General features: G+C 41.6%; 3 protein-coding genes across 3 annotated transcripts in view; 2 read left to right on the forward strand and 1 right to left on the reverse strand.

The window, feature by feature from the left end:
* Nucleotides 1-1,159, forward strand: part of LOC309478987 (N-lysine methyltransferase KMT5A-like) — a gene marked incomplete at its 5' end in the record, with an annotated part of 12,450 nt that extends 11,291 nt beyond the window's left edge. The window contains one exon of the mRNA XM_082142832.1: nt 784-1,159. The remainder of the gene's footprint in view (nt 1-783) is intronic.
* Nucleotides 1-22,500, reverse strand: part of LOC309479403 (uncharacterized protein) — a 373,702-nt gene that overhangs the window by 165,572 nt on the left and 185,630 nt on the right. The gene's annotated exons all lie outside the window — the stretch shown is intronic.
* LOC309479377 (uncharacterized protein) overlaps nt 1-22,500 on the forward strand; it is a 271,906-nt gene that overhangs the window by 151,880 nt on the left and 97,526 nt on the right. The gene's annotated exons all lie outside the window — the stretch shown is intronic.

Below are 22,500 nucleotides of genomic sequence, written 5' to 3' on the forward strand. Positions count from 1 at the left end.
TGATTAAATGCTAAATTTTATATAACATTGTGGGTGTAAATGAATAGGCTTGGACAATGGTGACACCAGAATAAATATATTCATGATTCTGAACCTGAAAATACAGAATTATTTTAGACGAATATGCTTGCACTCTGTCACTGGCTAGATATATTTAAAATAATGTAGGCCACTTTTTACTGGTAACATAAGACTTATAACATAAGCATTATCAGGACCCACTAATATTCCCCCATTATTATATATTATATATTCAACATAATATATTGTAGTTTAATGTAGTACTGACTCTGAAAACTTCAGTTTTTTTCTCACAGGGTAATTTTTATTTTGGGTGAACTATCCACAATACATATTTTTGCATTTTTGTATTGCAATATATTGTTACACCCCTAATTCCTAACATGATGTCTTAGTCTCTTCAGTGATTTCTGCAGGACAAGCAGTGACAGGAGTTTCAGCTGGTAGTTTTATACGGATAGTTTCTCTATACACGGCTCCATATGCATAAACTGTGTTCTCACTCAGTAAATGCTATGATCTTAACATTTTGAAGATTAGTTTAAATTTGTTTTTTAAATGTGTTTGCTTAGAGAGTATGATATGGGCATAAACGGTAAATAATCAGATGTTACATATTTTATAGAAGTCTTCCTCGTGTTCAAACTCAGATTGTACAAACAAATTTACATCAATATCCTGTACCAGTGTGACGTGTGTGTATGTGTATATATATATATACTTTTTATATATAGACTTTATTTTTGTGTTTGTCTATTGCAGTTGATGCTGCTGACAGATTTCTCTCTGCATGACAAAAGTGAGGAGCAACGACTTGATGCTTTTCTTCATCAAACTCTTCATGCGTGTCTTCCCGAGTTCTGGAGTTTCTTCAGCTCCTCCTGCTGTTATCATGGCCAAACTCTGGTGGAGAGAGAATCAGAAACCGTTGAAGCCCACAGACTCGTCTGAGAAATCTTGAGTCGGAGTTGAAACTAAAAGGGAGTGAATTAAGGGCACATGCATTCTCTTATTTACAAAGTTACAACTGTTCAATTTCTTTAGCACTTGAATTTTACGGATTAAGTTTCAGCCTTTAAAAGTTCAGGCTGATTGCATTTGACATTTTTATGTCTGCAAATAAAAGTTGACTTTTTAAGCTGTCTCGTGAGCCGTTTCTAAATCATCATCGTCAAACCGAATGGTTACAATTCATTACCATTAACCATTTATAGTAGGGGTGCAACGGTAGGTACATGTATTCGTCCCGAAATGTACGGTACGGACGTCACTGTTCGGTGCATACAGTCACACGACGAATACATCAAAGCCACTAGATGGCTATAAGTGTATGGCATTAAAAAATGGCATTTAAAGCATTAAATTAGATTTGAAGATGGCTGCAGAAACCCTGCTTAGATTTAAAACACAAGCACTGATGTTTTACAATAAAAGGTGATACAATAACTAATTTGTGTCAGGATTGCACATTAATCAGAGAAATAAAGTGGTATTTACCGTTATTTCACAAAAAAAGACAAATGTGCTTATTCAGTCGCATATATTTGTTTATTTGTAATCACACAGAACATCACTGGGGTTGAAAGTATGCACATAAAAAAAAAAAAAGCTACATTCTTATGTGTGCATTACGTTTGATCATTCAATGATCATTTCTTTAATTTTTCCACCAAGTTATATGATCTGAGGAGCTTTGAGCACCCTCTCCAGTCCCAATATAGTGTTATTTCAGCCAGAGCAACCGATGGATCTCCCAAACCCTGCTAGAGTTTCTCTCTCATGCCACTCGGAGTGATGATGATGATGATGATGATGATGTGGAGTCTGAAGCTCACGCGCATGAATCAGTGACAGAAGTAGAGTTGTTTCAGGAGGGATGTATGATTCTGTCTTCAACTTTGAAACGAAGTCTGTCCACAGTGGTGATTAAGACTCTTTGGTGGCCCTGGCCACAGACACCTAGAGTGCCATAAAGTCTTTGTTAAAAGCGTTATAAGCCATGAACCGAAGCTGCAAAAACAAACAAGTCACAAATGTCCGGATGTTAAATCTGTGACACTCAGAGTTTTGTGCTGAAGTGGCTGGAATCACTCATGCTTCATAAACTCTACTGGAAGTCTAAAACTACACTAAACATTTTTATGTTTTTGATTTACGCATTTCAAATAATAGTAAAATTCCATCAAATTGAATTGAATAATCCTTACATAGAATTGTAAATGAGTAAAAAGATAAATAAAAAAAGATGCAGAAAGGGAAGAGGTAAATGAATATAAAGGAAGGCAATAATCAAACTGCTGATTACAGGAAGTACTCATGTCACAACCTGGCTCAAGGGTCATGACAAAAGAGGGAACGAGGCAGCATAAATAATCAAAAGTGATTTATTTAACAAAAGAGTCACCAAACATAACTATTTAAATGTAAATGATAAGTTTCTATAACATAAGTAAACTCAAAACAAAATATAGTAGTCGGAGTGATCAGGCCATGGTTGACGTCTGGGTTGCAGAGAAGAGAATGCTCAAGTAGTTTGACCAAGTTGAGCTTTATCTCCACTAGTTCACAGGTTCCAGGTGCACCACTCACAGGTTCCAGGTGCACCCAATCAGCAATCACCTCAACAGAACAAAGATAATTAACAATCACACAGGGGCCGTCACCCCCCCAATGTACACCTCAAAGTGCTGCAAAGCCCAAACAAGTGCCAGCGCTTCTTTCTCTATCACTGAATAATTCAGCTGATAACGGTTGAATTTTTTGGAAAAGAAGCTAACTGGTCTCGCCATTCCCTGACCATCCTCCTGCAACAAAACAGCACCTGCACCCACCTGACTTGCATCTACTTGGAGCATGAATGTTTTATCAAACTGTGGCGCTATCAACACAGGAGACGAACACAACAGGGACTTAATGTTCTCAAAGGCTTGCTGACACTCATTAGACCACACAAACTTTACCTTAGCTTTTAACAACTCAGTCATATGAAAAACAACTGTAGAGAAGTTTTTACAGAAACTCCTGTAGTATCCAACGAGACCCAAAAATCGTTGTAACTCTTTTTTAGTTGTAGGCCTAGGAAAATGTTCTACTGCCCTGACTTTGGCCTGGACCGGAGCTACATGGCCCTGCCCCACTACACGTCCCAAATATGTCACCGTTGCCCTCGCAAACTCACACTTGGCCAAATTTACAGTCAGACGTGCCTCAGACAACCTGTCAAACAAAGCTCGAATGCGTTTAAGATGAGCATGCCATGTGTCACTATAAATAACCAGATCATCTAGGTAAACGGAACAACCTTCCAGACCTGACACAACGCGATTGATCAATCGTTGGAATGTCGCTGGAGCGTTCCTCAAACCAAACGGCATGACTCTATAGGAATAGAGTCCAGATGGTGTAACAAATGCCGACACCTCCTGAGCACGCGCAGACAGCGGAACCTGACAATATCCTTTAAGCAAGTCAAACTTGCTAACAAATTTGGCAGAACCAACCTGATCTATACAGTCGTCCATACGCGGCAACGGAAAGGAATCTGGTTTAGTGACTGAGTTTACCTTTCTGAAGTCTGTGCAAAATCTAGGCGATTTATCGGCCTTTGGAACCAAAATACACGGTGAAGACCAACTAGAAGGTGATGGGACTGCAATATTATTTTCCAGCATGTAAGCAACTTCAGAGTCTAGATGTTTAAGTTTCTCTGGAGACATGCGGTAAAAACGCTGTTTAATTGGTTGTGCATTTCCAACATCAACATCATGTTCGATCCAATTTGTGCATGTTGGAACATCATCAAACAGACATAGATATTTCTGTATCAGATCAGACAACTCACCACGCTTAGATTCAGTCAAATGCAACAACAGACTATCAAGGTTACGAAGTGTCTCAGAATTTTTTAGACGACCATATAACAAACTGTCATCTGGTTCTGGCACTCCATCTGCCTCCTGTGATTCTGACACCGAACTCACAAGGAGAACCGGATGCACCTTGTCTCTTACTGTCTGGCTTACCTCAGCCTCACGTTTATAATATGGTTTGAGAAGGTTGACATGACATAACTGTGTTGACTTTTTCCGTCCTGGTGTTGCAATTATGTAATTCAGGTCAGACCTTCTCTCAACAACTGTATAAGGACCAGCATATTTAGCCTGAAATGGCGAGCTCACAACAGGCATCAGTGCAAGCACTTGATCTACCGGACTAAACTCTTGATGCTCCGCACGGCGATCATAGATATTTTTCATCTTACTCTGTGACACTTGCAATTTCTCCCTCGCCATTTCACCTGCTACAAACAGACGATGTTTAAAGCCATTGACAAAATCAACCAAATTTCTGGGCGGTTCTGCCTCCACCAGGCCATCCTTTAAAACAGCCAAGGGTCCACGCACTGTGTGTCCAAAAACCAAGTCATTAGGACTAAAACCTATACTTTCCTGCACAGCTTCTCTTGCAGCCAACATAAGCCAGGGAAGACCCTCCTCCCAGTCTCTATCCAGCTCTGTGCAATATGCACGCAGGAGAGACTTCAAAGTCTGATGGAATCTTTCCAAGGCCCCCTGACTCTGTGCATGATAGGCTGATGACTGGTTATGACGGACACGCAACAACTTCAAAATTTGACCAAACATGTGCGAAGAAAAATTTGACCCCTGATCGCTCTGGATGACCTTCAGAATGCCAAAGACCGAAATGAACTGACTTAGAGCTTTCACTACCGCCTTAGTGGTAATTGCCCTCAATGGATACGCAGCAGGATACCGAGTATTCTGACACATCACAGACAGCAGGTATTTACAGCCAGACTTAGAGCATGGTAACGGACCCACAGTCCACAATCAGGCGCTCAAATGGTTCATTCCTAACCAAAATGGGTTGTAATAGAGCAGGTTTAACAGACTGATTGGGCTTTCCCGTTAACTGACACACGTGACATGTCTTAATGTATGCTGCAACATCTTTTTTCAAACGTGGCCAAAAGAAATGCTTCAAGACATTAAGATAAGTCTTTCACACCAAAGTGCCCACTCTCATCATGAGCGACTTTTAAGTCAAGGGGACGAAATTTTGTTGGTACCACCAACTGAGCGACAGCATCCCCAACAAAGTCAGTACCCAGAATCAACCATTTCCTAAGCAACAAGCCTTTTTGTACAAAATACCCACTTGCTACACTGTTGATCTCCTTAGCAGATACAACACAATTAAACATTTCTTTAAGGGAAGAGTCACTTTGCTGTTCCTGTAACAACTACATTTTTGACACAGATAGTGGAAAGTCCGACATCGATGGAGTCACGAACTCTACTTCACTCTCATCAGATTCCCTCTCAGACTCATAGCTCGTGTACTTACACAGGCTGAGAAAACCTGAGGTAAATCAGCGGCAATATGGTCAACAACAGACTTAACTGGGCAAGATGCAACGACCGGCAAGGGAGTAGTGTCAGCCCAAACACGGCTACCAGCCAGCCCGTTACCCAGAATGAAATGAATCCCCTCAATGGGCAACGCTGGATGCACACCTACATCTACCTCTCCTTTTACCAGTTCACAGTCCAAGATCAACGGTATGGGCAAAACAGTTAAACCCATGCCACGACTTAGTATGCAGTCACCCGTATCAGTTTCTTCTGACAACGACAACACAGATCCCACAATATAAGAGTCATAGGCCCCTGTGTCCCTCAGAATTTTTACTGGAACCCTAACCTCACTTCCTACCAGTGACACAAAACCATCTCTAATAAAAGGGGCATAAGCTGCCAAGACATCCGGTTCAAGCTCCGCTGTAAGTAACTCAGACACACAGTCCGTAACAACCGGTGCAGCTGCTGCCACAGGATTAACCTTAGATATTACAGTTTTATTTCTAAAATGCAGCAGCGGACAATCAGCCTTCCAGTGACCCTCTTCATGACAGTAGTTACAGTTAGTGTCAACATTACCTCGCGATACTGCTTCTAACTTTGGCGCACCAGCTCTCCAAGAACGCTCACGTGTTATAGCACGCTCTCTAAAACTCCCTTTATGGAGTAACAAATACTCATCTGCTAATGCAGCCGCACCTGCCGCCGTGACACACTTTCTCTCACTAACATATGTTGCAATGTAGCCAGGAAGCATGTTTTTGAACTGCTCCCAAACAAGGTCACACAGATGCTCAAAAGTAGTGACCTCCAGCGCATCCAACCAACGTTTAAAATGACCAGTCACGTCCCGAGCAAACTCCATATAAGTTTGACCAGTGCGTCTTTCCCAGGACCTAAAGCGTTGGCGAAACGCTTCTGGTACCAGCTCATACGCCTTTAACACAGCAGACTTGATTTTTACAAAGCTAGAGCTATCTTCTGTGCTCAAGGATGAATAAGCTTCCTGCGCTCGTCCTGTCAGCACACACTGAAGCATCAAAGCACAATCTGCATCAAAGCACAATCTGCATCAGGCCAACCTCTAGCTTTAGCAACACGCTCAAATAATATAAAAAAAGTATCCGGGTCCTTTTCATTAAACTGTGGCAGTAGTCTTAAATTATTAATATCAAAGGAACACATAGCTCTCTAGACCAGGGGTTCCCAAACTTTTTCGTTCTAGGACCCACCTAGACAAGTATAATCAATCTCAAGACCCACTTGCACTGGTGCTACCAACTTTCTCAGTTGGTCGCACCAGCATGATTTGGTCGCACTTTTTTTTTTTTTTTGCTACATGCCATGGGATTAATCAATGCATGCTGATGGTCTTAATCTGCATTCCCTAGTTTTGCACTGATGTAAAAAGACTGACAGTGACAAGCCTTCATGTTAGCAAAATATTTTAAACTTTTAACTCTTAAAAAAACATGTATGTTCTTTAATGTTTGATTATAATTGTACCGTCTTCACATAGGGATGGGAAATTATAAGATTTTATCAATAATAATAATGCCACTGACGATTCTGATTAACGATTCTCTTATCGATTCTTGATTGCACTGTGTGGAAAAATGTAGTCATATGCTTTTCAAAAAAAACAAGGGGTTTTATTTATTTTAAAGCTTAAGCTTGAGTAAGCAAACTGTACTTTTTATGTAATTTATGTAATAAATAGAACTTTATTGTAAAGTGTTACTGATTCAAACGTCTCCTAAGTTCACTGTTGGAAAGATCAGTTGTCCATTCATTAAAATGAATCGGTTCAAAGGAGTCATTAGTTCGCGAATTGGACGTGTCATGCGCGTTGTGTGATTATCCCAGCAGTTAGGACATAGACATCCAAGATTTGTGTCAACACAGAAAACATTTCATCACTGGATAGTTTTTTTCGTTTAATTAAAGTGTTGTTTTATGTCAGCTGAATGTCTGGGACGCTTTTCAGAGAAGATAAGGCAACAACTTATTTAGCACAATTCACACCCAGCGGTAATTGAGGAAGAAAAAAAAATCTCCGAATGCTCCACATGAAACTTTGGTCTTCCGACCTTTTACCACCGTGTCGATTTATTTTGATTAATATGTGCGAGGGAGAGAGAGCAAGACAGCGCTTAGTTTGGAGACGGTGAAGTCTTTTTTACACTTTCGCCTGGCTCCGAAGAGAGAGAGAGAGAGAGAGAGAGAGAGAGAGAGAGCGCGCGCGCGACCGAGTACTCTCTCTGCTCGTTCTTTCAGTTAAACATGCACTGTGACTCTGTCACAAGCACAGCAGTTCATCTACATTACTCAGCGATCAAATAACACTTTGGCGGGCGCTAAAACTCATAGTCGTTTGGTCATTAATCGGACTGGTTTTGTTTCACTCATCGTAACGTAAATTTAGCTGCAGCTAAGTGCCTTTGTGTGACCCACCTTTTCTCACTGTGTGACCCACAAGTGGGTCGCGACCCACAGTTTGAAAACCACTGCTCTAGACAACTGCCCGCTCTGATCTTCAGTGGACCCCTTACTATCATTTGCCAAAGATAAGCGGTGCCCTTCCAGATCTAATTTGGCCTGCTCTATTTCTTGCCGAATCCTCTCCACCTCAATCTGCTTTTTAATTCGCAACTCAGGTTTACATTTGTCATGATCAAGCTGAATCAACAACAGTTCCTTTTGTTGGTCAAACGTTAAGCCCTGAGTCTGGATAAGTACACGAGCGGAAAATGGAGAATCATCTTTTTCGTCTACAGCCAACACACCCTTCTCCCTCAACTCAGACTTCAAAACTACCTTAATATTCTCTTTAAGGCGTTTGTCACCTACCACTATAGAGAAGTGCTCTGCAATCTTCAGTAGCTGCTCTCTAGTACAACGCTCCAACGCCTCTTCAGACGGAGCTGCAATAAATGCATCACAATCTGCCATTACGCCTAATTACAATTGGCACATCAAAACCACAGCAACAGACCCACAGACCCAGCAAGACAGTGTAGCTTCCTCGTGCGTACTAAAAGGACTAAACCTCACGTGATATGGAGTTTTCCTGCTATCTTGATCAACCCAGCTAACTAACTCATCCCTAGTCTTCATGCAGCTACTTGTGGTGGGTATTTATGCACTAATGACCGCTGGCATGGAAGAGCAACTAGCACACTAGCGACCCTCCCAAAACCACGGACATGCTCCCAAGCTAAAAGCTTCACCCACGTTCGCCACAACACTACCTAGGACCCGCACAACAAGCCCAAAAGTGGACCGTCGCTACAGCCTACAAGAGAAAACTCCAACCGCTTTTAACAACAATATGCACACAAGGACCTACAACAGTCACCTGGATTACCTGTTGACTGTAGAAACAATAAATAATTTGTAAAAAAAAAAATCACCTACAAGTTTTTCAAATGCCAGTAAACAAACCTTCACTTACCCTGCTCAACCAACAAACCTATTGTATATCACCACAGAGCTACCCCAAATGAACAAACAAGCGAACAATTACCAAAGTAAAACAAGCTTCTTACCATTCCAACGGGCTGCCACGCTCCCAACAAACTAGACCCCAATACATAGGTCTACGTATTAAACATTGATATCTTATTAAATTGCCCGAGTTCTAAGACCGAGACGAGCCCCCATTTTGTCACAACCTGGCTCAAGGGTCATGACAAAAGAGGGAACGAGGCAGCATAAATAATCAAAAGTGATTTATTTAACAAAAGAGTCACCAAACATAACTATTTAAATGTAAATGATAAGTCTCTATAACATAAGTAAACTCAAAACAAAATATAGTAGTCGGAGTGATCAGGCCATGGTTGACGTCTGGGTTGCAGAGAAGAGAATGCTCGAGTAGTTTGACCAAGTTGAGCTTTATCTCCACTGGTTCACAGGTTCCAGGTGCACCCAATCAGCAATCACCTCAACAGAACAAAGATAATGAACAATCACACAGGGGCCGTCACACTCATAAAACTCAAAACTCTAATATGCAAATATTTTATAAGAAGTGCTTGTGTTGAAACAGGAGAGAGGCTGTTTACTGATGGATCAAATGATGGTTCGTGTGACTGGGATTTTAGGGGAATTAATAAACATATTACAGGTTCTCAGTGGGACACACACCTGTTTGTCATGAGCTATGTAGCGCTTGTACTGAATGTGTTTATATTTGTTTTGTTGGATAATGGTTTGAATCTTATACTGTGGACAGTGAGAAGAACTGATTATGGGATACATGAGGGTCTTTATGCACTGATTTCAGTGTTTCAAGTACTTTATAATGCTGAGATACTGTTGATGTTGAAGTCAAACTCGTGCTGGTAGAAATCTAGAGAGAACTGATGAACTCTTCAATCAAATGCTCCAGAAGCTCCTCAATGTCAGCTAGAAAACACACACAAATCTCACAGAGTAAACCAAATAACACAGATTATCTTTCTCAGGGGTTTAGTTACGGTCTCTGCCGATCTTCTTCCAGATTAAAGCTCTTCAAGATGTTATGTGATGTTTCTGGTCGATGCTCACAGAAGCTTCTGGAAGTTTCCCGTCAATAATGTTCCTTGTCACTGAAGAAGAAACAAGACAGACACACACACACACACGCTGAGAAACACATTATGTGTCAAATGTTCATTAAAGTAAACAAAATACTGTTGTTGAAATGATTGTTCTCCCCCGAGAGAACGAGTGATGGATCTGGGTTTGCTGAATGGGGTCTTTTGTTCCACAGAAGAAAGTTGCAAACTTTGGATAAAATCATCTTACCTTCTTATTCTACTTACCATCATATTCATCTGTTCTCTGCGTGTATTTAACCTACCTTTTACAAAGTTTTCCATAAATATTCAGACTTAACACTGGATTAAGCACAAAAGAAACTGCAGACTGACTGAATGTGTCATTAAGAAGGTCTCGATACGAGACAAGATGTCAGAATAAGAGCCATTGTGAGGGAATGAAATATTTGCAGTGAAATACAGTTTCTTTTCCCTTTTCCGTTCACAGTGAACTTCACACCAATGAAATCGATCAGCATTAGGCAAACCACATCAGACTGACTGCTGTCCAAACGTGTTCTGAGTTACAGACTGAATCAACCATTACAAGGAGTTTTCCAACTGTAGATTTCTCAATAACTGACACAACGCAGGATAGGTTTAACAACCGAACGTGTTTCGTCTTTTTTATTTTGTTTCTCCTGTTCTACACTCCCGCCGGTCCAACCGGACCACACCCACCTTCCCATGTAACCCCAACCTTAAAGGGCTAGCAACATTTATCAACTATACATTCCTTCGCTTAAGCTAACATTCACCAACTGAACATGTGAATAAAGATAGTATAACATGTAATATATAGAAAGGGTATCCTTAACCAGTGAGATAGTCCTGATAACGTGGGTTAGGACGGCTAACTCTCCCTGAACGAGTCACTACAGGCTGGGCAGTTGCAGCAACATCACCAGTGGCAGGTGCTTCGCTCTGAGATGGTAACACTGTAGATGACAGGAGGGTTGTAAGAGGTCACGCTGGTGGAAGTGGTCTATAATCATCTTCTGAACATTCAGTGGGCGCAGGCTCTTGAACACGGAGGAGGAGACGTCGATTTCTTATGTACTGTCTGCCCTGAGAGGTCCCCACATAGCTGTTAGGTTGAGCAGCATGGCCCTGTACAACTGCCAGTTTGTCGAAACCGCGAGCCGTCTGCATCCTTACTGTCTGACCCTGTTGTAAGGGTGGAAGGGTGTGGGCATTGCGGTCATAGTATGCTTTGCTTTCCTTTCTCCTCCTGGTAAGCACTGCCTTGACGTTGCAGCATACAGAGGGCATCAGTCTGTCTTTCAGCTCAGGAAGAAAAGTTCTCGTACGCCTGGAGAGGAGCAGTTGGGCAGGTGATGGCAGGTCAGCGCGTGGAAGGTTACGCAGGTGGAGTAAAGCAGCCTGAATCTATGGCACTTCTCGAGCAGATGCTTGGCGGATCGCACTGCACGCTCTGCCATGACTTTCCCCTTCATTGCTTCAGTGCTCTTTTCAGATTGCTCATATAACAAGCATACATTGGCAGCTGTTTCCGCACACCGTCACTTTCAATCCCGCAGACTATGCGGTCACGTATTAGCTCGTCATTTAAAGTTCCAAAGTCACATTTTTTTGTGAGTAATTTTAGTTTGGAAACATACGACTGTGTTACGGCGTCTAGTGAGATCCCCAGTACTCAGTCTCGAGCGCCTTCCCCTGAATACTAATGATGCATACTCCTCCTAGTATGCATCATTGGCGCTCTGATTACCTTCCACCTGTCAGCAATTTACTCTTGAGTTCAAGCCTATATCTAGCTTGTCATCGCTGAGGGAAGGAATCTGGACCAGTTTATTCATCTCTCCATTCAGATTGACAATCTCATTCGCTCACGCCGTGCCAGCATCCGATCCTCGACTCTCTCACGCAACGTCTCAACCCCACACTCTCCGAGTCCCGTGGCCACGGAAGCCGGTGAGCCTATGCAAATTAACACTTCCCGGTTAACTGAGGAGGAACGTGAACGTCGGAGGACTTTGAAACTATGCATGTATTGTGGAGGAACTGGTCATTTCCGACTACATTGTCCTCAACTGTCAGCACGCAAAGAAAAGGCAACGGTGAGTTTAACTCTTGATAGTCTGAATCCTCTCTCTTGTGTCTCTGTACCTCTGGAATTCACTAAGAATGATCAGTCTTTCTCTACGTCTGCATTAATTGATTCTGGGGCGGCTGGAAATTTTATGTCACAAGATTTTGCTAAACGGCACAAGATAGCTCTAATCCCCTGCACTTCTCCTCTCACAGTCGAAGCGGTTGACGGACGGCCCCTTGGCACGGGGCGAATTACTCACATAACGCAAGAGCTACAGATGCGCACAGGACTGTTGCACCGTGAGAATATTAATTTCTACATTCTGCCTGCTCCACACACTCCTGTCATACTGGGACTACCCTGGCTAAGAAGCCATAATCCTCACCTGCAATGGACTACGGGTCAAATTATCCGCTGGGGTGAAGATTGCTTTTCCAAGTGCCTAAGTCCCATTAAACCGCTGCCAGTTCGAAGCATCTCAGAGCTCTGTGAAAATTCCGCTCTCTCCAGTTTGCCTGCTGAATATCGCGACCTGGCCGAAGCCTTCAGTAAAGCCAAAGCTACCCAGTTACCTCCTCATCGGGAATACGACTGTGCCATCGATCTCATCCCAGGTTCCATACCGTCCAGGGGACGCATTTTTCCCCTTTCTCAGGCCGAGACTGAAGCTATGGAGAAATACATAGAGGAAGAACTGGCCAAAGGATTCATTCGTCCTTCCACCTCTCCTATGTCAGCTGGCTTCTTCTTTGTCAAGAAAAAGGATGGCGGGTTACGCCCATGCATCGATTACAGAGCCCTCAATGACTGCACAGTGAAGTTTCGTTATCCCCTACCACTGGTTCCTGCTGCTCTTGAGCTTCTCCGCACAGCGAAATTCTACACCAAACTGGACCTACGCTCAGCCTATAACCTGGTTCGTATCCGAGAGGGAGATGAGTGGAAGACGGCTTTCTCTACAAGCACTGGCCACTACGAATACTTGGTTATGCCCTTCGGGCGTTTCTAACAGTCCAGCTGTTTTCCAGTCCTTCATCAACGACGTATTCCGAGACATGCTTCAGCGCTGTGTGGTCGTCTACATCGATGATATACTGGTTTACTCGGATACCCTCGAGGACCATGTACAGCACGTACGAGCCGTGCTCCGAAGACTCATTCAGTTCCAGCTTTACGCCAAGTTTGAAAAGTGTGACTTCCATCAAACCACCACCTCTTTCCTGGGCTACGTTATCAGCCCCGAGGGCGTGGCCATGGATGAGGGCAAAGTCAGGGCGGTGGTGGATTGGCCCCAACCTACCACTCTCAAGGAACTACAGCGATTCCTGGGGTTTGCTAACTTCTACCGGCGGTTCATTCGGGGATTCAGCTCTGTGGCAGGACCCCTGACAGCTCTGGTGCGGAAAGGAACACCTCGGCTCCCCTGGAACGAGAGCGCTACGCAAGCTTTCAACCAACTCAAGCTCCGCTTCACCACCGCTCCGATCCTGCATCATCCCAATCCTGAACAACGGGCTTTCATTGCGCAGACTGTCCTCGCCCAGTGTTGCCAGATTGGGACAGGGATTTCCAGCCCAAAAGCTCACCAAAACCCGCCCACTCGGAAATCCGCCCAAAATCCGACTCCCCGGACAAATCGCACTCCCCCTCGCGAGTTTAAATCGCGTGCCCTTTTTTCACACAGCAATCACCCAGATCCTGCATGGAAGCTTTGAACACTTAAATAAATTAACAGAAAGTGAACTAGTGTGGATAAAAGATGCAAAGAACAAACACAAACACAAACAAACAGAAAACATGGCAGATCGATTCAAACCATAAACTTCGACGGGTAAGGAATTAAGCTACCAGCTATCAAAACAAAACTGTTCATTTCACTTAAAGGACAAGTTCGGTATTTTACACTTAAAGCCCTGTTTTCAGATCGTTTCTGATGAAATACAATGGTTAAGATTGAAATTTGGACAAATGCTGCTGGCCCGAGAATTTTCGGTTTCTGTGGTAGCACCCCCCCCACCTCCACAATGGTTGCATAGGTGCACTGTAATAATCCTTCCTAAAACGCATTAAACTTTCGTTTACAAAGACGTGAAACTCACCGAGTGGTCAGGGGTGTTCACTGATATGCTCACACAAAAATCGCTGCAAAAGATGCTTTCAAACAGGTTTTATCGTAGTTTTTCATCCAATACAAGTCAATGGAGTTGGACAAAAACTACCATTGTGGAGGTGGGGGGGTGCTACCACAGAAACCGACAATTCTCGGGCCAGCAGCATTTGTCCAAATTTCAATCTTAACCATTGTATTTCATCAGAAACGATCTGAAAACAGGGCTTTAAGTGTAAAATACCGAACTTGTCCTTTAATTGAACTGAACTTATCGTTTGTGTGTTTGTGTGTACCCACCGCTGCCAAGACAGCCTTTGCGGGGCAGTCATGGCCTAGTGGTTAGGGAGTTGAACTGGTAACCCAAAGGTTGCTGGTTCGATTCCAGAACCGGTGGGAAATGACTGAGGTGCCCTTGAGCAAGGCACCTAACCCCTAATTGCTCCCCGGGCGCCACACAAAGGCTGCCCGCTGCTCTGGGTGTGTGTATCCACGTTTGCAGTGTGTGTGTGTTAACTACTCACTACTCTGCTCCTAATGTGTGTGCATTAACTTGGATGGGTTAAATGCAGAGGTCAAATTCCAAGTATGGGTTACCATACTTGGCCGTCACGTGTCACTGTCACTGTGTTAAACACGCTGTGGTTCATAGGAACATTATTGTATTACTCTCCCCATTGCACATGAATGCCATTAAAAATAATAATATTTAACCTTTTTTTTCACGAAGATAGGCTTTAAGAGTTCATCAAATACATATTGTACATATATGAGGCAAATACATTATTGACGGGAAACTTCCAGAAGCTTCTGTGAGCATCGACCAGAAACATCACAAAACATCTTGAAGAGCTTTAATCTGGAAGAAGATCGGCAGAGACCGTAACTAAACCCCTGAGAAAGATAATCTGTGTTATTTGGTTTACTCTGTGAGATTTGTGTGTTTTCTAGCTGACATTGAGGAGCTTCTGGAGCATTTGATTGAAGAGTTCATCAGTTCTCTCTAGATTTCTACCAGCACGAGTTTGACTTCAACATCAACAGTATCTCAGCATTATAAAGTACTTGAAACACTGAAATCAGTGCATAAAGACCCTCATGAATCCCATAATCAGTTCTTCTCACTGTCCACAGTATAAGATTCAAACCATTATCCAACAAAACAAATATAAACACATTCAGTACAAGCGCTACATAGCTCATGACAAACAGGTGTGTGTCCCACTGAGAACCTGTAATATGTTTATTAATTCCCCTAAAATCCCAGTCACACGAACCATCATTTGATCCATCAGTAAACAGCCTCTCTCCTGTTTCAACACAAGCACTTCTTATAAAATATTTGCATATTAGAGTTTTGAGTTTTATGAGTGTGACGGCCCCTGTGTGATTGTTAATTATCTTTGTTCTGTTGAGGTGATTGCTGATTGGGTGCACCTGGAACCTGTGAACCAGTGGAGATAAAGCTCAACTTGGTCAAACTACTCAAGCATTCTCTTCTCTGCAACCCAGACGTCAACCATGGCCTGATCACGCCGACTACTATATTTTGTTTTGAGTTTACTTATGTTATAGAGACTTATCATTTACATTTAAATAGTTATGTTTGGTGACTCTTTTGTTAAATAAATCACTTTTGATTATTTATGCTGCCTCGTTCCCTCTTTTGTCATGACCCTTGAGCCAGGTTGTGACATGAGTACTTCCTGTAATCAGCAGTTTGATTATTGCCTTCCTTTATATTCATTTACCTCTTCCCTTTCTGCATCTTTTTTTTTTTTTTTTACTCATTTACAATTCTATGTAAGGATTATTCAATTCAATTTGATGGAATTTTACTATTATTTGAAATGCGTAAATCAAAAACATAAATTTTTTAGTGTAGTTTTAGACTTCCAGTAGAGTTTATGAAGCATGAGTGATTCCAGCCACTTCAGCACAAAACTCTGAGTGTCACAGATTTAACATCCGGACATTTGTGACTTGTTTGTTTTTGCAGCTTCGGTTCATGGCTTATAACGCTTTAACAAAGACTTTATGGCACTCTAGGTGTCTGTGGCCAGGGCCACCAAAGAGTCTTAATCACCACTGTGGACAGTCTTCGTTTCAAAGTTGAAGACAGAATCATACATCCCTCCTGAAACAACTCTACTTCTGTCACTGATTCATGCGCGTGAGCTTCATCATCATCATCATCATCATCATCATCATCACTGCGAGTGGCATGAGAGAGAAACTCTAGCAGGGTTTGGGAGATCCATCGGTTGCTCTGGCTGAAATAACACTATATTGGGACTGGAGAGGGTGCTCAAAGCTCCTCAGATCATATAACTTGGTGGAAAAATTAAAGAAATTATCATTGAATGATCAAACGTAATGCACACATAAGAATGTAGCTTTTTTTTTTTTTTTATGTGCATACTTTCAACCCCAGTGATGTTCTGTGTGATTACAAATAAACAAATATATGCGACTGAATAAGCACATTTGTCTTTTTTTGTGAAATAACGGTAAATACCACTTTATTTCTCTGATTAATGTGCAATCCTGACACAAATTAGTTATTGTATCACTTTTTATTGTAAAACATCAGTGCTTGTGTTTTAAATCTAAGCAGGGTTTCTGCAGCCATCTTCAAATCTAATTTAATGCTTTAAATGCCATTTTTAATGCCATACACTTATAGCCATCTAGTGGCTTTGATGTATTCGTCGTGTGACTGTATGCACCGAACAGTGACGTCCGTACCGTACATTTCGGGACGAATACATGTACCTACCGTTGCACCCCTACTATAAATGGTTAATGGTAATGGTAATGAATTGTAACCATTCGGTTTGACGATGATGATTTAGAAACGGCTCACGAGACAGCTTAAAAAGTCAACTTTTATTTGCAGACATAAAAATGTCAAATGCAATCAGCCTGAACTTTTAAAGGCTGAAACTTAATCTGTAAAATTCAAGTGCTAAAGAAATTGAACAGTTGTAACTTTGTAAATAAGAGAATGCATGTGCCTTAATTCACTCCCTTTTAGTTTCAACTCCGACTCAAGATTTCTCAGACGAGTCTGTGGGCTTCAACGGTTTCTGATTCTCTCTCCACCAGAGTTTGGCCATGATAACAGCAGGAGGAGCTGAAGAAACTCCAGAACTCAGGAAGACACGCATGAAGAGTTTGATGAAGAAAAGCATCAAGTCGTTGCTCCTCACTTTTGTCATGCAGAGAGAAATCTGTCAGCAGCATCAACTGCAATAGACAAACACAAAAATAAAGTCTATATATAAAAAGTATATATATATATACACATACACACACGTCACACTGGTACAGGATATTGATGTAAATTTGTTTGTACAATCTGAGTTTGAACACGAGGAAGACTTCTATAAAATATGTAACATCTGATTATTTACCGTTTATGCCCATATCATACTCTCTAAGCAAACACATTTAAAAAACAAATTTAAACTAATCTTCAAAATGTTAAGATCATAGCATTTACTGAGTGAGAACACAGTTTATGCATATGGAGCCGTGTATAGAGAAACTATCCGTATAAAACTACCAGCTGAAACTCCTGTCACTGCTTGTCCTGCAGAAATCACTGAAGAGACTAAGACATCATGTTAGGAATTAGGGGTGTAACAATATATTGCAATACAAAAATGCAACAATATGTATTGTGGATAGTTCACCCAAAATAAAAATTACTCTGTGAGAAAAAACTGAAGTTTTCAGAGTCAGTACTACATTAAACTACAATATATTATGTTGAATATATAATATATAATAATGGGGGAATATTAGTGGGTCCTGATAATGCTTATGTTATAAGTCTTATGTTACCAGTAAAAAGTGGCCTACATTATTTTAAATATATCTAGCCAGTGACAGAGTGCAAGCATATTCGTCTAAAATAATTCTGTATTTTCAGGTTCAGAATCATGAATATATTTATTCTGGTGTCACCATTGTCCAAGCCTATTCATTTACACCCACAATGTTATATAAAATTTAGCATTTAATCAACAGTACATTTTTTCTTAACCTTTTATTATATGTCTTGGAGTATCGTAATAATATCGTATCGTGAGTTCAGTATCGTGATATGTATCGAATCGTGAAATTAGGGTATCGTTACACCCCTATTAGGAATATATCAGGAATGAATGCAGTGTAGGTTTAACTCTCACATTCAGTTCACTTCCTGTTTACACTCCTATATATATACACATTTATGCTGTGTTTTGGGAGATAAGTACTTTTTTTTCACCAATTTACCACAAAATTCCTCACGTATACCATTAGCTTGCACATGAAATGACAATTTTATGGAAAACAAATTACTTTAATGATGATCTAAATTAAATAGTTGTTTCTGGATATTGATCTAGGTGTCAGAGGCAGACTTCTGCTGGATAGAAAAAAGCTTGTAGAATTTACAGTTTTAGAAATAATGTGTTGTAACCATATATATCCAGCAGAGGGCCACAGAGATTCATTACAGTTTTTTTCGATTGCTAAACGACAGTGAGCTCAACTGGAGCTACATGTGCAAAACTCTAACTACAGTCGGCACTACCATCAGTCACCTGAGCTAAACAGTTCACATCACCTGCAAAACTCACTCCAAGCAACACAACTCTTAACACATGGCTCAAAACAGCTCAGTGCAGCCAAACACTACACACAACCCTCACTGAGATAACACACACTGTCACTCAGAACACACTACACAACCCTCACTGAGATAACACACACTGTCACTCAGAACACACTGAGAGGAAACACACTACACACACCCCTCACTGAGATAACACACACTGTCACTCAGAACACACTGAGAGGAAACACACTAGCATCAAACACCAATACAGAAAATACTAACTTTTCATCTTTACAGTTTGAACAATTTCAGTGACTTCATACAAAGTAATATTTTCTTCAAAGAAAAGAGTGACATTCTTTCACATGATTTATACAATTTTTTAGAACATAACAATTCTTTAATGTAAATGAAAATTAGCAGTTTGCTTCAATAGTCTGTAGTAATTTACGGAATTACAGTAATGAGAAAAAAAAGGTAGAAACTAAAAGTACATACTGTAATTCGAACAAATAATTGAGGGGCTAATCCTGCCTCTCTCTAGCATCAGGCCACAGGTTTTCATCAACATCACATCTAATGTTCTCTCTTGCCATGAGAACCTTCTGGAGTGCCTTATCCATCCCTGGCAGTCCTCTGGGAGTCGTGTCCTCACATCCGGCACGCATCCGCCCTCTCCCTGCCACCCTTCTCCCTTCACCAACCCGTCTTCCTTGTTCCATTTCCAAAGTTAGTCTTTCTGAGCTCTACCTATATATATATGTACAGTATGTGTGTGTGTGTGTGTGTGTGTGTGTGTGTGTGTGTGTGTGTGTGTGTGTGTTCACTAACAAGTCTAAAACAAGACCCCTGCTTAGCCTTTCAGCTGAAACTGCACTCATCAGTGTTTGAAAGGCACAAGGCTGAAATCTATTCTGTTTTGAATGTGTGGTTCACAGTTTTGACAGCAGTGTGTTAGCATTTGAACAAAGTGCTGTACATCCACAGTGTTGTGCAGGTTGTGGTTAAAGTCATGGGATAAGTGTGTAGAGTTTTGAAAACTGTGTTCAAGCAATGAAAAACGAACTAGAGTTTGGTCCACATGAACTGCTGCTGTGCAGACTGTAGTTAGAGTTTTGCACATGTGACTCCAGTTGTGCTCACTGTCGTTTAGCAATCGAAAAAACTGTAATATTCTGTGACCAACTGCTCCTATACCAACTTTGATATATTTTGTGAATATATATATATATATAAGTTCTAAGTTTAGAATTAGTTTTTGTTATTTGGGAAGTTTAAGTTTTTGCAAAAATGCGAATATGCAAAAATGCCACAAAAAAACTAAAAAGATTGTTTCAATAAACCCAAATACATTTTTTTTTTTATTATTAACTTTAGAATAGGAAATAAACATTTGTGTGTGTGTGTGTGTGTGTGTGTGTGTGTGTGTGTGTGTGTGTGTGTGTGTGTGTGTGTGTGTGTGTGTGTGTGTGTGTGTGTGAGAGTGTGAGTGAGTGTGTGTACCTGTACAACTATCTTTGTGAGGACCAGTTTGAGTTTTAGACCATTGGAGTGAGGACAAAGAGTAAAGTGAAGACATTTTGGCCGGTCCTCACTTTCTGAGAGCCTTTAAACGCCTGTTTGAGGGTCAACACTTGGTTTTAGGGATAAGGTTATAATGAGGTTAAGGGTCGGTTTAGGGTCAGGGGTCGGGTTAGGTACTTAGTTGTGATGGGTAAGGTTAGGGTAAGCGGCTAGAGATTGCATTGTGTCAATGAATGTCCTCATAAAGATAGATGTACAACAGTGTGTGTGTGTGTGTGTGTGTGTGTGTGTGTGTTGTTTGATTACAGTATTGTATGATGGTGTTAGACTAAATAAATGGTCTTTTAAATATCATATGCATATCTCTGTTGTGTTGACTAAACATTAGGCCTAATCCAAGTTTATAATTGTGTATCTTTAATTTGGAGGTTGGAGGTGTTTGATGTTTTGTCAGATGAACCAGTCAGTCAGTACCAGTCATGTCAGTCCTCAACAGTACACAAAAGTTAAGGGAGTCTCAATCCTCTAATAGTGCAGTAACAGCCGTCATGAAATTGCTACACATAGTTGATCTCACCCAGTCTGCAAAAACATTTACAGTGAGCTCACAGTCACACACATGACATGGTCTGTCTCTGTATTGTTCTGCCTGTGTAGTTGAAGTAATACCGTCTAATATTGAATGTAAACTGCGGCTGAACCCTAGTATGCTGCTGTTCTTGAATTCATACAAGTTATAGCTTAGCTTCAACACTAGTCTGTTTTTTTTTTTCCTCCGGTCTCGACTTGGTCTCGGTCTTGGTCTCGACTTGGTCTTGGTCTTGTCTTGGTCTCGATACCCTCTGGTCTTGGTAGTGTCTTGGTCTCGGTTTAGGTGGTCTTGACTACAAGTCTAGCATGCTGTCACAGTGATGACAGCCGCCTTTAGTGAGCACTGCGTCGGCGTGCTCAGGGCCGAGACAGACAGCGCACTGGGTGTGTCGGTCTGACACATGCAGGGGAACCCCGCAGGATTCGCAGATGGGGAGCGGCATTTGAAACAACGCGCTCCGCTGTTAAAACTGTGTTTTGCTCTTTTAGAAAGCGTCTGAAAGGATACTCGCCGGATGCCACAGGGAAACGCTTGCTGGGCGAAGTCTGCCACGGCGCGAAGCTGTTCCGCTGAAAGGCTGTTCTACGGCGTGCGGCTTCCAATCCGGAGAAATCAGCAACGAGGTGTGTCTCAGAGCTGAAGGAGAATAGATCTGTCATATGGCGAGTTTTCTCTGAATTTATACTCTCCTGCCGCGCCGTCTGGCAGGGCGCCAAGCGCTCCCATTGGATCGCGCGCTCCTGCTCACTCGCCATAGGTTCGTGCAGTTGCCGCAGAACAGCCAATCAGCTCGCTCGCGCAAGCTATGATTCTCTCGCTGTGCAGCTGCAATGCGTTTTAAAATGAAGGCTTCAATATTCTCGAGAAAAGGAGTTTTCCCACAGCATTTGCAACCCAGTACGAGAGAACGTTCTCATAAGGGAACTGTTAATTTCACTTAATTGAACTGAACTTATCGTTTGTGTGTTAAACACGCTGTGGTTCATAGGAAAATATTGTATTACTCTCCCCATTGCACATAAATGTCATTAAAAATAATAATATTTAACCTTTTTTTCATGAAGATAGGCTTTAAGAGTTCATCAAATACATATTGTACATATATGAGGCAAATACCTGTCTTTTTGTCGGTTTGTTTTTTTTTGCTTAATTGCATCTAAAAAAAAAGGTGCATTGCGCAAGTCTCTGAGTTTTTGCAAAACTATGCCCCCTCTAGCGGCAAGCGAAACTGCAGCCAGAAGTGTGCACGCTCACGGACAAAAGTTTTCTTTTTTTTATCTTTTGCGTTGGTGTTTGAAATGAACTACAAGCCGGTCTCTTAGAATCCATCTTCTACGGAGAATGGCGGCGAATACACAAACCTGCCAGACAGCCAGGTGAGTGTGCCATGAACGCGCATGACGTCACGCCCAGTCTAAAATTCCGGCCCGAATCCCTCTTATTTATTTTACTTTACAGGATTATAGAGACAATCTCAGTGATCAGAGAAGGGCTCATTCAGCCCATCAGGCAATTGTTTAAGCATGTATGGGTTAGAAAACGGGTATTTTTAACATGAAAAAGTTGCTTAATGCACCTTTAAATAAAATAAAAAACTGCTAAAAAACAAGATGGGTTTAGCAGGGGG

The sequence above is a fragment of the Leuciscus leuciscus genome, assembly GCF_965113295.1.
Source record: "Leuciscus leuciscus genome assembly, chromosome: 17".
NCBI lineage: Eukaryota > Metazoa > Chordata > Actinopteri > Cypriniformes > Leuciscidae > Leuciscus > Leuciscus leuciscus.